General features: G+C 43.3%; 1 protein-coding gene across 7 annotated transcripts in view; it reads right to left on the bottom strand.

Moving 5' to 3' along the window:
* Positions 1-16,743, bottom strand: part of EYA2 (EYA transcriptional coactivator and phosphatase 2) — an 81,733-nt gene extending 64,990 nt beyond the window's left edge. For 2 of the 7 annotated variants that reach the window (XM_064673694.1, XM_064673691.1), the window contains exon 1: positions 15,093-15,330. The gene's annotated coding sequence lies outside the window, so the exon portion shown is untranslated. The other 5 variants (XM_064673689.1, XM_064673688.1, XM_064673687.1 and 2 more) reach the window with 5 other exon arrangements.
* Between the last annotated feature and the right edge of the window lie 7,862 nt (positions 16,744-24,605).

Raw genomic sequence — 24,605 nt, 5'->3', positions numbered from 1 at the left:
AAAGCAGGCTTTGGTGGTTTTGTTCTGTCTGCCCTCAACAGTGCCTGTCATTTCTACTGGCTAAAATGTTCTTTGCTGTGGTTTTGCAAAGTGTCCCTCCCTGCTGTGGACTGCACACCATCAGTTGGGTTTCATCTCATCCATGGCTCCTTTGAGCTCATGGGGAGCAAGGGGGAAGGAGCGAGAACAACAGGGGATGGGACCCAAAGCTAAATAAATCAATGTTTCTTTGATCCTCTGGGATCAGGATGCTGTAAAAACACATGGTTATTAGAACTGTGAATTTATTGGTGAAGGGCTTGGTTACTGGCACTGTATTTCAGCATGAACTTACATTATGGTACCAAGTACAAAGCGCTCATTCTGTTTGTGGCTGTGAGAATTAATCTCTTCCATGTGCAGGGAGGGGGGGGTGATAATTCAACTGAGATTCCCGTTGGTAGCCAGGGCAGGCACTCACCAGCTGCAGGGCTTTCAACAGCAACAGCTCCAAGAGCCAAGGATGTCACCAAAGCCCCTCCGAGCGCCACCAGGCAGGGCCAGAGCGGGGCTGCTCCTCTTGGGGTCTTCAGCTGAGGCTGCCAGAAACCTGAAAACCTGAAACTGGAAGGTGAGTTTCTCCCAAAACACTCCAAACACTTTACCCTGGACAGGGTTCAATAACTAATGGCCTTCGAATGAAATTGTATGGTTCTAATACCTCGTGTTTGCCTCAATAATAAGAAAAGGTCTGATCCTGATTATTAAAAATGAAAAAGTAATTTGCAATGTTTATGTGGATGGCAGCTTTACATGCAGGATAGAAATGCTCCAACTGCCTTTACAATCCAGCTGGAACAAAGTTTTCATTTTTCTTTTTCATGAAATTTCATTTATTATGAGTACTGTGTCATTGTAAGGCAGCTGTTGGCAGCAAGCTGTGAAATTTAAGTTGAGCTGGTTAGTAGTGAGAGCCAAGATATAATATGCTTTTGTCAGAGAGAAGTTTTTCTTGTATATATGTAATCTACATTCAGTAATTAAAATAGTTCATCAGTCGATCTCAGCAACCCCACTTAAAGGAAGAGTTAAGGCTATTTTAAAATACAATTTCCAAACTGCAAATAAAAAACTGGGATTGCTGTAGCTCATTTCAGCGAGGTCTTTAAGTAGGTAATGCACCAATGACTTCAGAAACCCAGAAATTAAGGATTCCTGGTTTTCATCACTGTCCTACTAACATGGTTTTAGATTTTGGGCAAGTCACTTCTGACAAGATTCCAAATGGGAATTAAATCAGCATCAGTGTGTTACTATTATACACTAAGGATGTCACACATAATATGCACCTGGAGGAAATCCATCCTGGCCTTCCTACAGCTAGGGCAAGAACTCTTATCATTCAATACATAACCACGGCTTTCCTCTACCTTCTCTGACTGTTATAAAAGAAACCAGCAGTAAACTCCACATCTTGCTCTGAACCCTCCCTGGAATGTGCTTAAGAGGCACATTTCAAAAATATCTACCTAAAAGTGCCCTTGGGAACCAGGTGAGGGAGCAGGACAGGACTTGGCACATTTTGTCAGAAGTTCAAGCCAGGTGAGGGTTGAAATTTTATAAATTAAGTGCATAAATAAAAGAGGAACATGAAAAAAATGCACCTAAAGTATTAAGCTGATCAATCCTCAACAACTACACCTTGTAGACTGACTTCTTTCCCAAACTGTTGCCTGGAAGTTATCAAGGGTAATGGCAGAAGTGCATCATCATTTATCTCAGGATTTGGTTTGCTTCTAATGATTGTAAACACGCAGAGAGTTTACTGCTGAGCAAAGATGCAGCCCTGCCCCAGCCCCTGCCCAGCCAAAGCTCCTGCAGTGACACAAATCTGTTCCAAGCCTGACCAACACGCCTTTTTTTTTTTTCCCTCAGCTGGATCAGGGAGTTGATCCAGTTTGCAGCACGTCCAAAGGCACCAACACAGAGGAGGAGACAGGAACACGCAGCCAGGCTGAGGAGGACACAGCCCTCAGTCAGATTAATCCAGTCTGGAAACCACACCTACAATCTATCAACACAATTGCTTAAGGAGGGTCCCACTTCTCACAGGGAAGTGACTGCAGTTCTATTCCAAGGAAGACAGTCTGCCCAAATTACTCCCCTGCTTAGGTGACAGCTACCTGTACTTCCCTGTAAACACAGGATTACAATTAAATAATCCAAGACAGTTGAAGTTGGCACCATTTTTACTATTTTAATGTTAACTGGCAAACAGATTATTTTACAATGGCTTTGAGGACTATGTCCACCTCACCTAATCCGTAAACTACACTCTTGTGCAGACTTTTGAGTCTGTAAGTTTTGAGATCTACTTTAGGTATTTACAGCACTTTCCCATTGGCAGGGGTATCAAAATACTTTGGGGGTTTACTTCACGTCATGCTTACACCTTGGCAGTCATCTACTGCAGTTAAAACCAGCCAAAAAACTCTACTAGATACCTGGAAAATTAAATAGCATTTAGGAACTGGTAGGAGATTGCTCACTGATGTTTAGGATCACTGAACACAGTGGTTGGCTACAGGGTACCTGCAGGCATTTTTGAGCTGGAGAAAGCTCTAAAATGGTTCTTTCCTCCATGCAATGGTTTTTCTGGACAACTGGATCATATCACTCTTGTATAAAAAAAAATAATAATCTGTATCTGCCAGAATCTGGAGAGTCAAAATCCTCAGATCAAAAATGCACTTAAGCATGTTCATGAAAGATGAGAGCTGGTGGCCATCACTCCACAAGTGCTGCCTCGAAATACACACTCACAGATTCACAGCAATGCAAAAATATAAGGCTGGCAAGAAATTGAAATGAGAATAAAACACACATGAATCATGCACACAACTAACCATAGAAATTATCTTCACAGTCACCTTCACCACTGTGAGTTAACATTCAGCAGAACAAATTCGAGCGGCGTATTTCGGACATTTGCAATCTGGGAGAAATATTTCTTTTAAACTCAGGTCAGGATAACACAGCTTCCTTTCCAAGAGCTGATTATTTTGGGCTCTCGTAACTGAAGTGAAAAATGCTTAAGACTGAACACAAGCCTTGGTTGACAGCACTTAAGTGAGCCTGGAAATCTTCAAATTTACAGTGTTGGGAACTGCTGTGTAACTTCTAGGGTAAGACTTCAGGGCAAAGCATACCTATACTCTGTCAGCTCTCCTCAAGTGAAGGAAGTCAAATTTTGGCAACTAAACTCCAGCTTCCCTTTTGCAGAACTAATACACCAACATCAAAGCGCTGTCAGGGGACCATGTGAAAAACACCTCAGCAAGTCACATCCCAGCTATTTCTCCTTTACTAACGTTTAATTTGCAGAACACAAACCAAACTGTGCTTCCAAAGATCACAAGGGTGTATCAGCCATTTCAGACACTACAAAAAAAACCCCCATGACACAACTCGAAGCTTGATTTTCAGTGACGCTGAAAAAAACCCCAGCACACACTAACCTTTAAGGGTACATGCCAAGAATGATCACAGAATTTTGAGTTCCAGAGACCACAGGATTGCAGGTTCCATGCTACTTCTTCTGGTTATGGTGTTTGCACCAACACAAAGAGCATCCACTTGAGGAAAGACAGAGAGCATCTTGTTGGCACAACAAAACCCTTTCATTAAGGGGACAGCTGGGCCATTAATAGGAGTCTGCTGGGGGAGGCAGCACCTCGCTAGATTGGGTTTCAAACCAAGTTCTCCATGAGGTGTTGAGCAAAAGAGAACTGCCTGCAAGCAGCCTCGGTTGGTTTTGTTTACTGTGTAATTAAAAGACCACTGAATGATTAATGAAAGACTGACAGTTTCTTTGTAGAGCAGCAGACAATATTTTGGGGCAAGACTTTGCCTTGTCAGGTTAAGCATAAAAATGCTCACATAGAGCTCTGTCCTGAACTGACTGCTGTTCATCAGCATTTGATGGCAAGACCATCTCACCCGTTTCTACACTTTATATATGAATATTAATAGAATACAGGCAAAAAAACCCCAAACTTATAAGAGACTTGGCCTCTGGAGAGACAGGGAGGAGGACAGGTGCCCTACAGCAGCCTTTCCCATCTTCAGAGCAGTTACAAATTTACAGGCAGCTTAAAATCAAAAAACCACCCTTAACAAAACAGACCTAGGAAATGTAAGATCCTGACCATGCAAAAAATGTGTCCCTGGTTCAGGCATTCACGTAAAAGACAACACATGCAGCCACATGTTACTGTACAACTGCAATTAGATTATTTCCCACCAAAATCAAGTCTTCAAACATCAGTAAAGTACAAGTTCACTTTTTCATCCAGGATCACTTGTGCCCACAAGATGCCCAAACAGACCTTTTCCATCAACTCAGAGACTTTTGAAGAAGTGGATCTAATTTTAGCTCTCAGGTCTCTTGCCTCAGGTGGGAGGCAGGACAAGCAAGGCTGACTGACCTTCTGTGTCACCCTTCCCTATCCTTCCCTGTCATACAAGGTTCTAAAACTGGCAGCAGTTCCTGCTGGATGGGATGTGCAATCACTCCAGATCACTGCCCTGGCTGTTTCCATCCAGCCAAGGTCAACCCACCACACGTGCAAAAGTGTTTCTAATTCACCTCAGAGCTCTGATTGAAGAACACCCTGTAGCTGAAAGAAATGTAGCAAACCCCATGAACTTCCTTTCCAATAACCTGCTTTTGACAGAACATAAAAATCTTCCTTTTCTCCAATTAACCACAGAACAGCTGAGATCAAATCTTACTCGCCAGCAAGAACCAGAGCTGTGTTAGCACAGCCTGGAGTCTGCAGGGCTTCCCCTGTGACATAACCCCCTTCCCCACAAAGCTGTTGTGCGTGTTGTTCCCAACGTGTAAGTTGTTTGGTGCAATACTGACTTCTCCCTCCCAAATTTCCACCATCACTCTGCTCCTAAAACGGAATCATCTCCACTGCCACAGACATCTGCTGAGAACACACTTCCTGAGCAGCTTCTGGGGTTGTACTAAACTTAGGGGAAGAGCAAAGCAGAAAGCCCTCAAGAAGCAAGACCTCTGCTGCTGCAGGGTCAGCAACTTGTTTAAGGGAGGCAGAAATCCTTCCTCCACTCTGCTCTGGCACTGTGATGGCTCCTGCTCCCCCTCCTTACACCGAGCTGTTGGGAATGGCAGTGCTGGAAGGACAGGGGCAGAGTCAAACTTGTGTTACTGCAGCAAAAGGCAAAGTGATGACACCACACAAGCAACTGGACACTGGAATAGTTTTCTGTTGGGGAAAAATGACTCTTCAAGCCCCTGATGTGGCAGAGACACCGTGATCTCTGCTGGCAGGTTGGAGCTGCCAGCAGCCGCAGAGAACCTCTGGAAGCTTCTTCATCTGAACTGTGAGTCTCGGATTCAATTCATTTAACATTGTAATCAAGTATAAAAGCCATCAGTGAGCTGAGTGTGACTTTTTTTTTTTTTTTTTAAAAAACACAGTTCCTCCTCCAACAATCAGCAGGACGCAGTACGTGCAGATCGGAGGAGAACCGAGCGCCAGCCTGGGCACTGCTGCGTGTCAGAGCTCCTCCTCTGGAGTCCTATCGAGTGACTTTCCTCCTCCAACGTGTCCTAATGAATTCCACTGAAGCCTGCAGGTAAAATCCTTCCCCAAGCACTTTGCCCTGATTGATAGCTTTAGAGCTTTCCTTCTCACCGCTCCGCCTGCTTTCCAGCCCTTTATTTTCCCCCTTTTTTGTAACTGTCTCCAACAGGAAGTTGCACTTGGTTTTTTCACTGTACGTTTCTCTTAAAACTGACATCTTTGCATTGTAATGAAGGAACCCCTGGGTATTAGTGACAAATTAGTCACCAGCTAAAGAATATTTTCTTTTCATTTCTATACCAGGTGGAAGATATTAAAATCTCTAGAGGAATTTCACCTACTCTGCTACAATAAATCATCACATAATTTTCTTTTAAAGTGACTTAATTTTACTACCTTTAAAACTTCATCACGAATAAGGTATCCCACAACCATATTAATGTAAGATTAAAGTAGTCTCGTGAACATAGTCATAAATTGTCATATTTTGTCATAAATAGCACGTATTTAATTTTACTTTGAGAATTAATGTAGTTTTACTTTCACACTTTAAATGGTATTTCTAAAATATGGAATTATTCCTTTTTGAGAACAAAACCCATGTACCTACCATAGGTAGAAGTCAACAAAAAAATATTTTCCCTTCTTTGTTTAATTGTCTTAACAGGGAACAGCATTTAAAAAAATCTACAGAAGATACCACAGATAGTCTGTAAGAAAAGGTCAAATCTTGCACTGACTATTCTTGTTTGAAGAACTTGTAAAGTAGTAGCCAAAATAGAGAAAAAAAAAAAACCCACCAAAAAACCACTTAAGCAGCTCACTGCAGTCACAGGCCACTCAAATACAGCAAAACATTCAGTGGAGGCAGAGATTTAACCTTTTTCATTTTTTTTTCTACAAAGTGGTAATATTTTAATAGTAATACATGATTAAAAAGTTGATACTCAAAATATTAACTTCACATCTATGCAGATTTTGTGTCATTTCAATGGGGCTTTCTACTTTACAAGACAGATAAACCTCCATAGTTTAAAGCTAAATACTACACAAGTGGCTTACAGCTTCTGATTAATTGGCTTCACATACCATTAAGTGCTCTTAGTCATCAATTAAGTTAATTTTCCATATTATAATAGGTCCATTAAGTAACCCAGCAGCAAAAAGGTTCATTTTACAACTGAAAGTAACACCAGAATCAAGACAGAAATTTAAGAGTCCTGCCCCACCAGCAAAGGGAGGGCGGGAGGTTGCCTATCAATAAATACAGCACATGAAGTCTACATCCAACTGGTTCCTCTTCTGTTTGCCAAGGAAAGAGAGGAGCAGAAGATCAATTAAAAAGCAGAAATGTAAAACCAGAACGTTAAACACTACTAGATATTTAAGATCCCACAGTGTTTCTGACAAGCCCAGAGCATCACTCCCCCGCCTCTCCCAGGGGAGTTCCGGCCCCGATAATTACTTTCTGTCTGCTTACAAAGTTCAAGTTCAAAACAATATTCATTTTCCACTTCCTGTCCTAAACCAGGGCACGATGCTTCTGTGCATCGTTAAGCAACCATCCTGCTCCACCACAGAGATGGTTAAACCGCTGTTGTGATTGAATAATCCTGATCTGTGGCAGGGGGGACCGGGGGAAGGAGAAGCAATGGGCTTTAAAACAGAGAGTATCAGGCTTCAGCATCAGTGCATCTGACTTTTAGCAGCAGCATCCTTTACTACTTTCAATTAGAAATCAAACATTTGTCTCCACACCCCACCCCTAATTTGCAGAGGGGTGCATAAGTGGTGTTTCAAAACTAATATAGCCCAGAAGTTTTGCTGCGTCTCAAATATTTTTCAGAAGACTCAGCTGGCTTCCTTAGTCCCCCTCCCCATCCATTTCTCTTCCCCAAATTATATTCATCTGCTGCAGGGAACGGGAAGGATGGTTGCCAAACAAACAAAATGAAATCACACATAACAGGCTGAATATGCCTTCCTGCAAACCACAACTGAGTAGTTTTCAGGTGAAGAGACACTGAAGAGGACAAAGCCATTTTGAGGAGAGACAGCAAAGGTCTGTCCAAGTGGTCACACAGAAGATAATCTTACACTGCCAGGGTTACACGTGGTTACAGCATTGCTGAATGATTATGTATTTTAGGTCAGAGACCTAAGTTTGCCTCTTACTCAGAGATAAATGATTTCATTAAAACCAAGACTCCTCTAAAGTAGATATTTACACAACAGGCTACTACGGCTAAACAGCGACGATCCCCTAATTTTATTTCAATAAATAAAAAGAAAATTGGTGCCTGCCTTGTTTTCCCGCTGCACACTGAACTCCACCAACACACGAGGTCAGAGGAGATGTGAGACCAAGGACTGAGTCACACCACTGCAAAGGGGTTCCAGTGCAGGACTTACATCCCCTGGCACTGCAGGGGCTGCAGTACCTCCCTCTCAGGGACCTTCCCACACCATTAGGATTTGTCAGCTTTTTTAACTGCTGCTGAAAACCTTTGCCCGAGTTGCAAATGGGCCTTTGAGCGTGGAGAGCACAGAAAGATGTTGACTCCCACTCCCATTTTGCAAGGCTCAGGCACTGAAGAAATCAGTTGGACTGGCACTGGCAGCACATAACCACACTGTGATTTATAAAGAAAACCAAAAAACCAATAAAACTAAAAATGCACTTGTGCAACAAGCACAGAAGATTTAAAACTGCTCCCACTCAATAAGGGTCCAACCCTTATTTGAGTGAAATTATCTGGAACCCATAGTTAAACACAAGGAAGGAGAAGAGCATAAAGGCTGACTTACTCCTAACTATCTCAGTGGAGAGAAGTAGCACTAGCATAGCACTTACAAATGTAAGCTAGCAAAAACCATGGCTTTATATACCCCAAAAAAATAAAGTCAGCCTACAAAAAAAAAAAAAGGGAAAATTTGGATACAGTGAATAGAACATTCATATGTTTTACTTAAAAACGTGTCATGTTTCAGAAAAAAAATGGTGCTTTTTAGTTTGTTAAAGGGTGGAAAAAACAATCTTTTTCAAATAAAAAGTATTGCTCAATTCTAGACAAGATTTTGTGTTGTTTTAGCCACAGTAATGGAGAAAAATAATAAATTTACATCATTTACAAAACTGAAGTACACATTGTCAACATTTACTGAAAGTATTTTGTAAATACATTTTGACTTGACTTAGAATCAAAGAATTGTCAGATAGTTACAAATAAACTCTAAGGATGGTAACTGAGCACAGAAGAGCAGTACCAGGGGGAATCAAAACAGATACAGATCTATATTCAAAACTGATCAAAGTTATTTCCAAGTAGCTGCAGGACAATCACAGGGCAAACAGACGAATGAAATGTGCCATCAAAAGCCACGATTTGCAATAGATGCCAAACTTGTCTTTCAGACACAGCTGATGAGCCTCTCTGCGTGGTGCACAGACAGAGCTGTAAATAACTGGGGCCCCCAGACTGCTTTGCTTACCCAACCTATTTAAAAAACAAAAACATTTCAGATGCCTGCCCCACTTTCCCCTCACTGTTTCTTGTGGGTGCCTGAGTAATCCTAGAGGCATTTCTAGTTTTTAAGGCATTTGCTGAGTTTAAGAAATTCGCCCCACGTCCCCTCGTCTTTGTTTGGAAGTACCAAACTTTCCTGCTCTGGTTGAGTTTCTCCTTGAAGTCTGCCCTTCCCAGCACAGAGAGAGGCATCAACTCTCTGTGGTTTAACCAGTTACTACCTGGGCTGACTAGTATTAAATAACTCTTTTTATTTGGGATTATTTATTTATTTAGCTGGGCTGCTTTCCTTCTCAAAAGCAGGGATGGCAAGTGAGAATTTCTGCAGGACAAGACCGAGCACCTCGAGTCAGGCGTCCAACCAAACAGCACGAACTTACCCATTTTCTTAAACCTTTCTGCACATCTAAGAAAGGGCAATTGAACCTGGAACTTCTTTAATTTTGCAACCCAAAAAAGCAGGAGCCCACAGCCAGGAGCAGGCAGCAGAGAGAAAACCTGTTTGCAGAGAGACGTGGCTCTGGCCAAGCCTGCAGTTTGTAGTGCTGGTTTATGTAAAAACATTCCCGAAGAAGTCTTATTATTGTTGAAATAATTCAAGACTTCCATTTCCCTGAGTTATTAAGTGGTGCTGCAGCAAAGGCAAGTCGAGGTTCTACCGAGCATCAATTTCCTCTCCAAAAAGCAGAGGGGAGATGAATGACACCAGCATTTCATGCAGCACTCAAGCAAAGACACGGACGTGAAGAAATCTCAGGTTTGTAACCAAATACTTTAAACCTTCATTTCCTTAAGAGGAGACCAGCTGGGAATAGGTTAGAAGTGGGCTATCATCAGGGAAGTTTCTAACATCTGAACAACAAACTTCAGTACGTTTCCACCGGTCTCTGTGCATCAATAACAAACCCTTCACCTGCTTTTCAAATTGCCCAAATCATATCCAGGCTCTCCCGGCCTCAATCCTATTTTCGCTCTTTGTATTCGAACCTGGCAGCAACAACAGAAAAAAAAACCCAGCAGTCTTACAAACAACAAAATCCCACACCCCAACGAAACACGCACCCTGCCTCTACCAAATAAATGTCAGTCAACAAATAGGCACAAATTTCACAATGGCTGAGGTCATTCCCTTTAAGTCATTACGGTTTGTGGGTGAGTTTTCCTGGTGGTTTTAACATTGGTTTCTGTGATTGCAGCTACGCTTATTTATGCATTTAAGGCGTATGATCTAATACACTTAGGTTTAACTACTTCATTCTTTTGACATTCTTTCCAAATTATAAAAAGGATTCTTGGTGTTTTCACTGCCTTGGTAAAGAAACAAAATTGCTGTCCACATAATTTCTTAAAAATACAGAACAGAGTAAGTACTTGTTGAAAATAATTCAAAGGAAAAAACCCTACACCAGACATTCCCTCCTCCAAGATAACACTTCTTTTTGTTCTCTTTCTCCCCTTCTGAGGGAGCCTACTATTTTTTTAGAAATAGCTGTTTTGCTGGCTTTTTAAAAATAATATCCAGGCCTTCAGATGGCTTCGGCTACAACTTATAATCAACACAGAAGTTCAGTTTATTTTTTTTAAGCCTTTCTATTTTTACTGTCATGCTTTTAAAAAACTGCACATTTGTGGTACATTTCACTCACACTGTATCTGCCACAGCACTTTGAACTCTACAGTAATGCTCATTTTATTCAACACCTTTTGGTTATTATCTGCCTGACATCCTTGCTTGATAAAAATCATAGAAGTTAATTTTCTATTTTTTTTCTAATAAAAATTCAAATTATCTTCTCCCTCAAAGGCACAAGAAGACCAAAGAGCCCCCACCATCCAAATCAGGCTGGAGAAATTCACTGACTTGTCAGAAACATTCAGAAAGCTGAAATAAAAATTAAAACTGTGTATAGAGATGTGTGTGTACATCTCTCCCAGTACTGCGTGCAGTGCGTGGCTATCAGCTCCTATACACAAATCATATTAAAACATTTCAAGTAACCTTTTCAAACTCGAGACCATGGTTACTTCTGTATTTCCAGTGTCCTTTATATAGTTTTTTTATATCCAAGCACATTTCTAATCAACAGGAGGACGAGAACACCCCACAAGCCTCATGGAGGAAGAAGGGCCCGATCCTGCAGACGAGGTGCCACCTCTCCCATCTCAGCCCAGCATCACCACCAGGTCCAGCTGTTCTGAGGCCAACTCTGACCCAGCCACACCAACAAAACGTTATTTCCCTGGCACACAAAATGCTCTCCATTTCCCAAGCCCTCAGACCCTCCCATGCCCCAGTTCTCCACGACACCCCCACTCTTTGCGGGCACCTCGTGGTGTCCCGCGCTCCCCTCCCGCTCCATCCTTTCCAAGCCACCTTTTCTAATCGAACCCCAGCTAAAACAACCCTCTGCAAGTTACAACAAACCTTCCTTAAAAACTCCCCATAAACCTTACCACAACCCTGCAGCAGACTTCTGGCTTTCCACAGAGCCCCTCTACACAAACACGAGGGAAAAATCCCCCAGCCCTGCACTAATGAAGCGTTTCCCGCGCACAGCGGAGGTGACAAACAGAACGAGAGCAAAGCCAAGATGCCATCTCCACTTCAGGCAAACAACCTCTTCTGACCTCTGGCAGCTCCCACACACTATTAAACAAAAAGTATTCTCTCCATGTTAATGAACCATGTACAATCTAGCAGATAACGCTGATGTTAAATAAACATGTTTATTATGTGACTCCCTAATGCCAGGACTTAGGCAGCTGCAGACAAATAATTTTAAATGGGAAGGATTATGCCCATGTAATCTTTCTCATCTCATTTTACACACCTTTGAAATAATTCAAATACATAATTAAAGCCCAAGCAGAAAGACTGAGTGAAAAAAGAGGTTTGGCTATTTTTAATTAAATATTCACTCTGTGACACGCTCGCTGGAACCAGCTCTGCAGTGAACACTATTTTGGATCCAATTTTCCTCTCACACCTCTTGCAGCAGTAAATCAAGAACAACTGAACAGCTTGATGAAGAAGGGAACTGGATCAGGTTTTGAACGTCATGATAAAAAAAATATTTTGCACGACAACTGCAGAGTCCTAAATCCTCATTCCCACTCTCTCCTCCCTCCTGCTTCAAACCTCTGGCAGCACCAAAACTACCAAGAAATGGCAGCACCTCCAGGCCCCAAATGATCCAATCGAGGTGAGCAATTATTTGCATCCTAATTGAGGGGCTTATCCTCACCTGATTAAAACAAGGTGTTTGTTAAACATCATTACTCGAGTTAAGATCTGCAAATAAAGATGGAGTATTGTTTTAAGAATTTGACTGCCACGAACAATTCTTTTGTGATGAGATCTCTTAATGAACAGTCCCAACAAGGATGGTCCTTCTGGCCTTAAAAAAGGAAGGAAAGAGATTTGACAAGTTCTCCCTCTTCATATCAAAGTGAATACTTATATCTTTTTTTTCAAGTACACATACATTAAAAAAAGAAAAATAAATCTTGTACTTTTTACCAAATTAAGCCACTGAAAAGTAAGATGTATTTAAAGCCTGAATGGCTTTACTTTTGTATATGCCATTGTTTATAACTCTTAATATATTTTCTGTTCCTTCCTGGTATAACTATTTTTCTGTCCCGTGCAGTACAGTGTGAAATTTAATGAAAAGAACTTGATTGTTAGTCCAGGAGACTCCACCATGCACTAATCAAGTTTATATTGCTATTGCTGTGAAAAATACACATGTATAGGGTAACTAACTACACACTGGAAACAGAGAATGAGATTTCCCCACTTGATCTACCAAATGAGCCCTCCACTTACATGATATATTTAAAATATTCATATTAAAACTGCAGCGTTCCATGGCTTATAAAAAGGATTTGAATTTGCAACCTCATTTAACAGTTTGTCCCGAATAAAAGTTACCCTGGCAAGGCAAAATTAACTCAAAAATATTTTCTTAGCATCCTAAGAACTTCTGCTAGTTTTCACGAATTTATAAAAGCATTTTTCACTGCCTAAGTAATCTTAACAATCATTTCCACAGATTAGGTCTAACAACCTGTGAATTTATTGCAGAAGGAATTTACTGCAAGGAATAATTAGTCTTCAGCACTGTTCATGCTTGTTCTCCGGCTGAAGACACCTCAAGACCATCTGGTTACTGCAAAATTTGGCACAGAAGAAACAAATCTTACTGAAGAGAATTATAGCTGATTTCAGAATAGCTGTTTTACTACTGCACATCATAAATAACAGTTGGGAAGACAGCAGAAAATTACCAACGTCTTTAATTGTTTTCTTTGTCAGCAGTGTGTACATACACACACTGACACACAAATACAGCCACCACGATGCCTTGCAGGCTGGAAGTTAAACATGCAACTAATCTTTGCAGGATTAATACTTAAATTATTACATTTTCAGGGGGGAAAAAAAAAAGAGCACATCAACCAGCTACGCACAACAACACAGCGACACAGGAGATTCTTTAAGTGATACTGAGATCAAGTTCTTTGTGGGAATACCTGAGTTTAATTCCTTCTCGTAATTCAGGGTGTGCCCGCACACACCGTGGAGTCCAAAATGGGGCTTATTGTTGGAGGGGGAATTATCAGCAACATTTTTATTTCTCCCTAATGAAGCTTTCCTAATGAAATCCAAGACTGCCGAGGTTGGGAGATATTTGAAACAGGAGCCCCGTTTCAAACATTTCAGCCAAATGATGGTGATAAGATTAGCGAGTCGTGGGAATCCATGCCTTTATGGAGTATTTTAAAAGAAAATGAGCTGAGGGGAGTGGGCTAAACAAAGGAAAGCAAAACAAATCGATGAGCCTAAAACCAAAAGCGTACACTGCTTGTTATTTAGCCAAATGTTTTGTCCTGTTGGTGGGTGAGCAGAAGAGGCACGAGAATTACGCGGGACAATTTGACTCAACTTCACAATTCAATTTTACACCATGCATTTGGATATTTTTTTTTAATTAAGAATTTTAAGTTAGAATAATTAAATCAACTTACTAGGTGCTGTGCCATTTCAAGTGAATTTTCAAAATATGCTTAAAAAGTTTCTGGAATGTCTCCAAAGCTACGAGCACTGATTATTTTCAAGGTATTTGTGCCACAAGTCTTTCCTACTTGCATGTGTTGCATTTGAGGCCACACAATGCCTTGAATTTCAAAGTAGACACAAAAATACAGCTTTGTACAGGAATAGAAGCAGTTCATTCATGTAAAAAAGGGTGAGGATAAAGAATTTATCCTGAATGTAGCAACAAATAGCAAAACAATGCAACAGCAAATGTATGAAAGTATCTAAGGAGCATTAGTTTAGACACAGAACCACTAGTTTAAATGTATGTCATCTTTTGTGGACCAGATTGCTCTAATACACTCAGATGGGGACAGGCAGAAAGAAATTTAGACATGCTTTCTCAATAAACTGGAGGGGGGGAGGTGTAACCCTTCTATGGATGGCATTGCAGAGATAAGAAATTTCAGTAAATTAATGAAGTCCACAAGACAGACTAAACAATAAACCATTCCTGCCACTGCCTTTAACAGCGCTCAGGGACATGTGAATTTGATACTGTGCTGCACAAAATTTCTGTTAATATCTGATATAGACCAATAAACTGTTTATTGGTTCACCATATGTATTTTCGCAATCACAACTTCACACAACAGAATATTTCATTATTTGAAATGTCTGCACAACAGTAGCTGTATATCATGAATAATTTCCTTCAGAGGCCATTCACTGGGCTCAAGCACAGTTTAACACTCAAAAAAGTTTACTTAAACTGCATAAATCACATACAAGTTTTTCCTCGCAGAAGCAGCCGCGGGAAGCGCAGTAACTCATTCTACTTAAACGCACGCTTCGGCTTTTAAAGTAATTAATAAGCGAGGCTGGGTTTAAGGTAAAAACCAAACGGCACGCGGCGCAGCAATTAACTACCTCTGCTAGTTCTCGGTCGCGACTCCGCACGCAGGACACCCCCGGCGCCGCGATCAGCCAGAGCCGCTCCGCACCCGCGGAGCGCCGGAGCCTCCGCCGACCCCCGACGGGCTCTGGGGGCGAACGCCCCGCTCCGCGCACCCCCCGCCACCCGCGGAGGAGGCGTTTTCACACCTCGGGAGCAGCAGCCGCGGAGCAGCGGCAGCGCATCCGCCGGCCCCGCCGCGGGCGCGGTGACACCCCCGGCCCCACTCACCGGCGGAGCCGCGGCGCTGCCCGGGGCGCGCTCCCGCCGCGGAGTGCGCGCTCCCGCCGCGGGCGCAGTGAGCATGTGCGAGGCGAGCGCGCGTGCCCGCGGAGGGGAGCGTAGCGGGGCGGCGGCTCCGCGCCCGCGCTGCGCCCACCCCACCCACCCACCTCCGCACCCCCGGTGCCCGCCGCGCCTCCCGCGGGCAGCGCAGCCACGGCCGGGCCGGCGGCACACGCGGTTCTTACGCGGCTCACCCGACCTGTTGATTGCCCGGAACACCCGCTCTCCCACCCCCCCCGGCGCTGCCGCCGTCGGGGGGACCGGCCCGACCCCGCACCTACCGCACGCGTGGGGCCGCGGCGCGCTCCCGGCGCCCCGCAGCGCTGCGCGGGGCCGGCGCGGAGGAGGAGCCTCCCACGGCTCCCCGGGCAGCCCGGCAGCCCCCCGGGGTTGTGGCGGAGCCGCCCGCGCCCCTCGGGCCGGGGGCAGAGCGGAGCCGCCGCGGGCGGGCGGTGGCCGGGGGGCAGCGTTCGCACCGGCGGCAGGTACGCGCTGGGCGCGCTCGCCGGAGCTGCGGGTCTGGGGATGGGTGGGTGGGTGTGTGTCGGTGCTACCGGCGCACGTCGAGCTGTGAGTCCTTAAAAGAGATTCGCGGTGTAAAAGTTGGACCCGTGAATGCCATGCGAATACCAGCTCGTCTCTTGGCTCCGCTTCCGTGAAAACAGGCGCTCTCGCTACGGTCGTCGTGTTACGGATCTCTAGTGACAATTTTTAAGTATCAGTTTTAAAAGAAGGGCTCTTGTTGACGCCTGCTTTTCTTACACGGTGCCACAGAGCCATAGGTTCTGCAGAGCTGCAGGAGCAGTTTCACTCCCTCAAGCCACCCCTTTGCACTCACAAACTCAAAGCATCACACAGCTCCTGACTCCCCGGAGGGTGAAAGCCCCCCGTGTGATCCTGCCTATAACTGATCTCCCCCGGGGAGACAGAGTGGATTTGTGGCCATTAAGAGATGCTGCCCCATCTCCCATGTCAGCACAAAACCATAGGCAGTCTGGTTTATGAACCTTGAGGGGGACTTCTGCTTCTGCCTCGTGTGCTGGGTGCCTTTTTCAGGTGTGTCATCTGCCTGTCCACACGTCCAAGAGAGGGGCAACAGATGGCTCATGCTGGGGAGATGGGGCTGGGGCCTCCCACCACGTGCACCCTCCAGGCATCCCCTTGTGCTGTGCAACACACACACAGCTTCACCCTGCCCCTGCCAGCCTCAGCCCCACTCAGGCACCACACAGCTGCCCACTCCCCCTGGCATACCTGCTCGCTGGGGATGCAGCCTGGCCACAGCAGCCTTGGAGTGTTTCATTTCCACACACTGCTCTTCCTCCTCATTCCCCCCTTCTCACCAGCCTGGGGCAGAGCTCAGCTCTCCAGTTCTGTCTCTCCAGCACTGGGGAAGCATCGGAGGAGACCTGCAAGTCCTCGCCCCGACGCCTTTTATTACACCTAGCCCTTTCCTCAGGAAGGAGATATCCCATGAACCGCAGTGGAAAAGCCAAAGGAGCACAAAGGGTGTTGAGTTCAGGGTTTGAACAAGCTGCAGCCCACTCATGGATTTAACTCAAAATTTTGACAATGGAACAAAAACATCATTGCAACGAGACAGCTGTTTTTACTATCAAAATCTCTCAGATCAGTTTGACTGCAAAGTGTGTTCCTACAATCCAAAGGAGACAAAGCTCCCAGCATCAGTTTGGAGCTGGCAGGCTTCCTAGCATGAGCTACCTCCCGCCAGCCTAGAAAAACCAAAGCTCTTTCAGTTGTTATTCCCCATCAGTTCTCGGCACTAACCCCCTGATTTCCCCACGGATTATCTGCAGTTCTGAGTTTACACTGCTCTCACATTAAACTCTGAGCAATCAGTGGTTGGGGGGACTTCCTTGCTGCCTTTCTCACCTGTGATTGTGGTTCTGGTGAGGAGTCTCAGAAGCACAAGAAAGTCCTTAGATCCATCTTGAAAATAAATCTTTTCCTTTCCCCCCAGCTGCCCTGCCCAAAAGCCTGATTGCCACATTAGCTCCTTTTGAAGCTGGTCTTAACAAGTAAGTTCATATATACTAATCATCTAAAAATGCCTTGCTTGCAAAATTCACCCGACCCTTATTTCACAACATATTTGAATATATGCTTAGTTTTATGCATGTGAATAGTCCTACAACAATCAATACAATTATTTACTTAAGTGCTTAAAGTCAGGCAGGTATTTAAGAATTAGTATTGTTTGTGGTAATGCCACAGCAAGCCAGGCAGGGACCAGGACCTCATTGTTTGTACAGCACCCTGCACACAAAAAGACACTCCTTGTCCCTTTCAGTATAAGTAATTTTTGTGAGTTGTGAGTAAGCTGTGAATTGGTGCCAGAAACACCTTTCTTGAGCTGGTGAGTAAACACTATTTGTCTACGCTAATATCCTTTTTATTTACTGAAAACATTGTATGCAATATTTAGAAAAGCAGATAAGGGCATAGTGGGGAAAGGGTGCAAAGAGGAAGGTAAAGGATATCTTTTCAATTAGGAATTTTAAGTATTTTCATCATTGTTAGTATTCAGCAAAATACCTGCAGATCTTAAAAGCCATTTAGAAAGGTGAGGTAAGAAAATGGTTTCTGCCTCACTGGTGAGATTATGTGTTGGGGTGCACGGGGTACAGGCTGCAAGATGAGAGAGTAAGAGCAAGTCCTAGTAGGTGGCTTGATAAAAGTCTCTATTTCATCAAGCTGGGGCATCACCAGGCATATAATGCCAGGGATTTCTCAGAGCAGTGGAATTTTTTTTGATCCAAAACCAAGGCAGGTTTAGAAGGGGGTTTGCTTGACTTGTTCCTCTGTGCTTATTCCCATACTGAAAGAATAAATGGGAATGGTGCAGAAAGCTCCACATGTTCACCAAATGGAAGTGCTCCAAATCATGGGGCTGGGTGACAGTGTCCTGGGCAGATTTAGGAGCTAATGATTCTCTTGGGCAGCCCTGGGGTCCTGAGCAGCCAGCCCACACCTTTTCCTTAGGGCACATGGGGAACAACCTTCTGCCGGAGCATGGGATCCAGAGAGCTTATCCCATAGTGTGGGAGACAGCCACACAGCCTCTCTGAGGAGGAGGTGAGAGGCTAGACCCCAAATTTTAGTTACTATGGAAAGTGTATTTCTCTTGAGGAAGTATTACCAGTATTCTGCTGTTGACCTCGTCATCAAAATGAACAGAGCTGCATCAGTACAAACAACTGGTTTCTCTTTTAAAAACAAGAAATGAGCCAATACTGAGCTTCACCATCCACCCTGACAATTGAGATGTGATGCCACCGTCTGGCCCAAACCAAGGTGAGAAGTTCTCAAAAAGGGCATAGAGGATTTATTAGGGTACTGAATATGGTTAACCCCAAGCATCGGAACACCCTGAGTCAGAAATCGCTTTACAAAGTGTAAGAATTTAAAGGCAATGCATTTCGGGCTCTTACTAATTGTTCTCTGGCCCTTGGGTTCATGTTTTCAATTTCTCTTTGCAACCACAATGCTGAGTAACTTACTTGTCTTCTAAAATTATAACAGAAAATCTCACATTTTCATGTTTTCACATGATGCCAGAGCTCAGGCTTTGTGGGGAAAAAAAACAAAAACAAACCCCAAACACCCCAACCCTCACAATTTAGAAGACTTTCAACAAAATTGCGAAAGTTGGCAACCATAGTATTTCCTAACACATTATTTTGTGGACTGCAGTGAAATTTCATTCTCAGGGCTAATGGTTGCTTCCTCTCTGGTAAATGCCCAGAATTGCTGCTGCTGTTATTGTTAGAACATCATTAATTTATGCAGTGTTTTAAAACAGAGGAGAGGTACTCTGTCCTCAAGTAATTAGAGGATAAATAACACAAGCTAGAGACTACTTTTAATTTCTTTGCTGTACAGCTAAACAGAATTACTGAAAAATGAGCTATTTGGTGTACGAGTGCTCAGGCCTGCAAGGTAGTAAGAGTCTGATTCTGGAAAGACTTTAAACTTGTGTTAAATTTGAATACCACCAGACTGCCCTCAGTGCAGTAAAGCACTTACTACAGGACTGGCTGTGCCATCCGAGGGGGCTTAAGGTGCTGTACTTGGTTGCACTTTTGGTGCCAAAAGGCTCAGCACCTTGTAGGATGGATTCTTCTGGGGATATCAAGAGCCGTGTTGGGATCCAAGTGCTAACATCCCACATTCAGCATTCAGAACCAGAGCCATCAATTTTAAGATGGTTCTTCTCACTTCTGGGAACTCCTCCTTCCCAAAGTCACAGCCAGGGCATTAAACACATTTTATCTCAGCCTTTAGCACTGGTGATAAGCCAATGTGTGTTGTTTAGCCCATTTCATCAACATTCAGAACATTTGTAACTGATAAACAAAGTGCATGTTAGCTATTAAAGCTCAAAATTAGGCAGGCAGTAAAAAGTAATCCGAGAGGACGACTGTAGCTACTGATACTATTGAAGCTGGTCTTAAAACATATGGTTTCCAATCGCTGACACAATGCACAAAAATAAAACCCTGCAACTGAGGAGCGCCTGATCTATTCACCACTAAATGATCAAATATGCCTGTTTGTTTTTTGGTTTTAAGTCCCCTTCCTCCTTCTGGTTTTCAGAAGTAGAAGCTTGCTATTTAATATGAGCCGAAGATTTGGCCCTTTGTACCCGCTGCAGACGGGCTTCATTAATCAATTCCACTACTGGCCTGAAATGAAAAAACTCCAGAATTTTTGACTTTTTTTTTTCCTTTTTTTTTTTTTTTAAATACCCTCCCACTATTTCGCTTGGAATTTCTCCTGTAGAAACAAAAGATCCCTCTACTCCATCCTTCCTGCTTCCTCATGCTGTAGCAGAAAAATATTTAGTACTATGAAGACAATGAAATTTCACAAATAACACAGCCATGTATAGACATTCTGTGATTTGTTGCAGGCTGGGATCTTGCCATTCTTACTGCAGCCATCTCTGACAATAGGAATAAACCGATTTTCACCTGTGAGCACAGCTGCATGACAATTAGTTTGCATGGAAAAGTGTTGAAATGAAACGTTCATTAATATGAAAAGTAAGTTTTGTGACCATTTTGATCTTTTTCTTAAGAGTTTTTTTTTTTTTTCCAAGACCTCTATTAGTAACATAATGGGAGAGCAAAATTCTTGTGTTGTGCTGCCTTTCTTAGCTTTGCATGAAGCATTAAATGCAAATACATGGGTCCTGCTGACTCACTTCAGCACATGCAGTCATGAACCCAGCTCTGGATGTGGGAATGGCCATGGCTCTGCTGGTGGAAGGAATGATGGTCTGCAGGAGAGATTTGAAAACCTGACACTGAGTAAGAACAGTACTTTAAAGTTAAAGTTTGATGTTATTTCAATTACCAGCAATGAAAAAAAAAAAATCACTGAGAAGAATTCAGAGATTGATCCATCTGGAGAGGAGGTGCAGGCTTGTGGGGTTTTTTTACACTACAGCAGAACTGGGAAATGGCCAGTTTTCAGTTCTAATCAATATGTGCATTGTAAGTCAGATTAAGAAAACTTGTATTAATTTTTAATAAAAGCACATTCCCTTTGAAAATACTATGTATTTGTGGTCCAAAAGGAAGACACATGGCCCACTCATGTGGCTGTGAAGGAAAACGGAAGGGATTTGTACAGTTATTTTCTCATGGGTACTTGGCTTTTTTCTTTCTTTTTTTTTACACTTCAGGTGAAACATTTTATAGATATCGGCTTCCTCCTCAGGGAAGACTTATGAATTCCATAGACTGGCAAACCTACTCATGAATTACAGCTTTTGGCTGTGTTTCATTATGACTGGAGCAATGTGCATGGGGTAAAATGTAATTCAGGGCCATCACTGAAGTTGCTTCTGACCCATATAAAGTTGCATCTGTCTCCAGGTAGTTGATGTTGAAGCAAGCCAAAAAAAGCTGGATTTTGGGTGGGCTCCAAATTAGGCACCGGTTGGGCTTTGATACAAGAGCATCAAAGTGCCTTGGCTGGGGCAGCAGCAGCAGCACTGCTGGTACAGAGAGCCTGACTAGTCTTCCAGAAATCTTCCATTTAATTTATCCTGTAGAATTGCAAATATTTGGGGAGTTCATTCACACATGAATCAAAAGCCGTCCTTCTTCCAGCTTTACATTGCAGTATTTTGACTGCAAGGAGGAGTTTGATTTTAGGAATCTGAACACAGGCACTCCACAACTCTTTTTTATTTTGCCTGTCCTGGTGGGAATGAGTCTCATTATTATGTACATTAAAATTGATAATCAAAGACAAATGCTTCAGCCTGTTATTTTAAACTTGGAGAATGTTTACCTAAGTTCCATCTACTTTCTTTCAAGAATTCTCATCTGGCTTTCTAAACTGTTTCCCTACCTTTAGAGAAGGTTTCTTTAAGTCACATTATACTTGATGGAAAAGTAGGGACAAATTCAGTTGTACTTTGAATGTAATTTAACTGCACCATAGAAACGGGCTTTCAAACCTTTCATCGGGCTGATTTACGAGCGGAACTAAGGTTTGCTTAGTACAACATTTTCACAGTAAGGGTTACATTCCCACAAAAGGGAATGCTGTCAGGTAGAATGACCATGAGTCAATTCTGCCAAACTAATCGCTCTGTTCAGATAGGTCGACCTGCCTGCCGCAAAACTTTAATTAGGAAATTTAACATAATATTTTAAAAATTGCTCCAAACCGTGGCTGTTGTTTCAAAACAACCCAAGAACACAATAGTTGTATAAGAGCACTTTGCCAGCTTCCCATCATTAGTAGTTGTTGGACTTTTAAATTTGTTTTACAAACTACTGGAAGGGCAGAACATTAGATGCTGAAGAACTGGAAAGTACCAAAGGAGATGTTTTTATGTCTTTTACTGCATGTAATAATTGCATGGGATTACAAGCTGTAAAGGTTCACCCCAAGCTAAAAGAACAAATGTTCTTTCCTAACTCCTACGCAAATATGGTGAAATTCAAGAAAATCAGATCTAGTCAGGTAGTGCTAGGAAGTCTAATAGTATATTCTCAATTTTTTGGTCAAGAACACAGTAATTCCCTTTGTGTTTATTATGACAGAGATCATTTGCATCTTGCAAATCCATATTACAGGCAGGAATAAGCCACATCCTCAATCTGTGAGGCTGAGGGCTCTGTGCACCTTTCCAATAACTCATTGGTCACCCTTTAGAAGTGTAAAGCAAGGAAATCAATATGATTTATAGTTTAGGGAGCAATTCTCTGCAGATCAATTTACCTAGGATAATTCTTTTAAAAACTGACTCTGGTAAAATGTTTCCTTTTCTTTCTGTGCTCAAGAAGATAATTAGACTAAAATGTTCCCTTATGGTCCAAAAATGTGACTTTGCATGATCTAATTCTTTTACTTTGTTTTTGTTTAAGCCTACATGCACCTTCTGCCCCTGTGCATTAGTGCTTGGGCTGGAGGCAGCACTTCGTGTCCTTCTTTGGCAGATAGAAGGGACAAGAAAATCCCTGCCCTACATGGCACAGCTCAGTGCTGACCCAGGAGATTCACTCCTCTGCCAGGCTATGAGCAGAATAACTTGGGGCTTTCGAAAAAAAAAGTTATTCCTAATTGTGGGAGGTATCATGGTAAGATCTCCATCTGGCTTGTGGCAATTTGAGTACTTCTACTGCCTTGTTTATACCATTTTAAATATCTAATGAATACAATATGCTGCCCCCAAAATAATATTGCATATAAGGCCTGTAAATTTAGAGTTGGAAGTTTCATAAAAGAACTTGGCACATTACCTCTCTGTAAATGTTAACTGAGTGTTCCTTATAATGCTCTTCCAAGCTTCCATTGCGCCCAACGAGAAGACAGGGAAGTATAGGTTGCCAGGATCCTGAGGAGCCAATCTAGTGGTCAAGCTTCCTCCTGTTCCACTGTAGTTTGTAGGTGGTTTTCCACCTCTAATGACTTTTCCTTTAAAGCTTATGCTTTTCAGGGAGCAGCAAATGCCAATAGATTCCTATGGGAAGGTGACACAAGTGCGATTCCAGCACAGGCAGTGATGGATGCTGACAATGAGGCTTCTTGAGAGCCCCAGACTTGAGGGGAAATGAACCAGGTCCAGGGCCCATCCCAGAAGCCCACTCAAGTGGGGGGAGTAGGAGGAAAAGAGAAGACCAGAGATGAACCACCTACAGCACAGGACCAAGGTTCACCCAGGATGAAGGCTGGAAATACAAGCCCAGGTTGGGGTTGGGTGCTCTGAGGCTGAGCTTAAATAGAGCTCCTGGGCCACGGGCAGGGGCTATGGGTGGGGGTACCAGGTGAGGCAATTAATGCCTCTTAATACATTCAGGGTGGTGACAGTATCTGGAAATAGCCATGTTCCAAATCCATGCATTTGTTTGCTTGAGTTTGGTGCAGGGCATGAGCAAACAAGCCGGGACAAACGGGGCACCAGCTGACACCTTGGGCTTGAGCCCAGTCCTGCAGGGGAAAGTGGTTGTGGCAACTGCAGCCTCGGGGCGAGCAGAGCTGGAGGTCAGGTGTGTGGTGGTGGCTGGAGATGGGTTTGGTGGCCAACAAAGTGCCCCACGGGGACCTGTGTGATGGCACAGCAGGTCCTGGGTGTCTGCTGATCACCAGCCATTCACTGCTCCACTGGGGTTTATTATTTACATGGATCTCCCACCTCTTGGCCTGGATCAAACTGGCTCTAAGGGTTGTGCCCATGGCTGGGGCTGTGCCCAGCAGGGGTAGGAATATGGAAGGCCCAGATGGAGGAAGCTGTTCCATGAAGTTTTTGAGCCCCTTTCTGCTGCCCAGCCTTTGACAAAACACAACACTTTGTGTTTCGACACAACAGGTTGATGTCCCTTTAGAGCACTGAATGAGATGGATCATTTTGCTGATAAGGTGTTGTGAGGTATCCAAATTGCTCCCTTAGAACGTGTTTATAGAAAATAATAGATATTTATATATGTTTCCAGTCACTTCCTTTTTTTTGCCTTCGTGAACTGATGAAAAATAATACCTTGGTTTGGGAGAAAATGACTTTGCCATCAGACATCGTGAGCTTCTCTTCAGTCATTCCAAACACTGCCCGTTTCAACACGAACTTCCAGCAGCGCCGTATGCCAGCACAATGCAGATCAGAAATACTGAGTGCATTACAAGTAGCAGGTTACACTTCAAAACACTTGGTTCACAGTGTTTGA

The sequence above is a fragment of the Pseudopipra pipra genome, chromosome 17, assembly GCF_036250125.1.
Source record: "Pseudopipra pipra isolate bDixPip1 chromosome 17, bDixPip1.hap1, whole genome shotgun sequence".
NCBI classification, from domain to species: domain Eukaryota; kingdom Metazoa; phylum Chordata; class Aves; order Passeriformes; family Pipridae; genus Pseudopipra; species Pseudopipra pipra.
The sequence above is the reverse complement of the archived record's forward strand: the minus strand, read 5'-3'. Positions and strand labels throughout refer to the sequence as shown.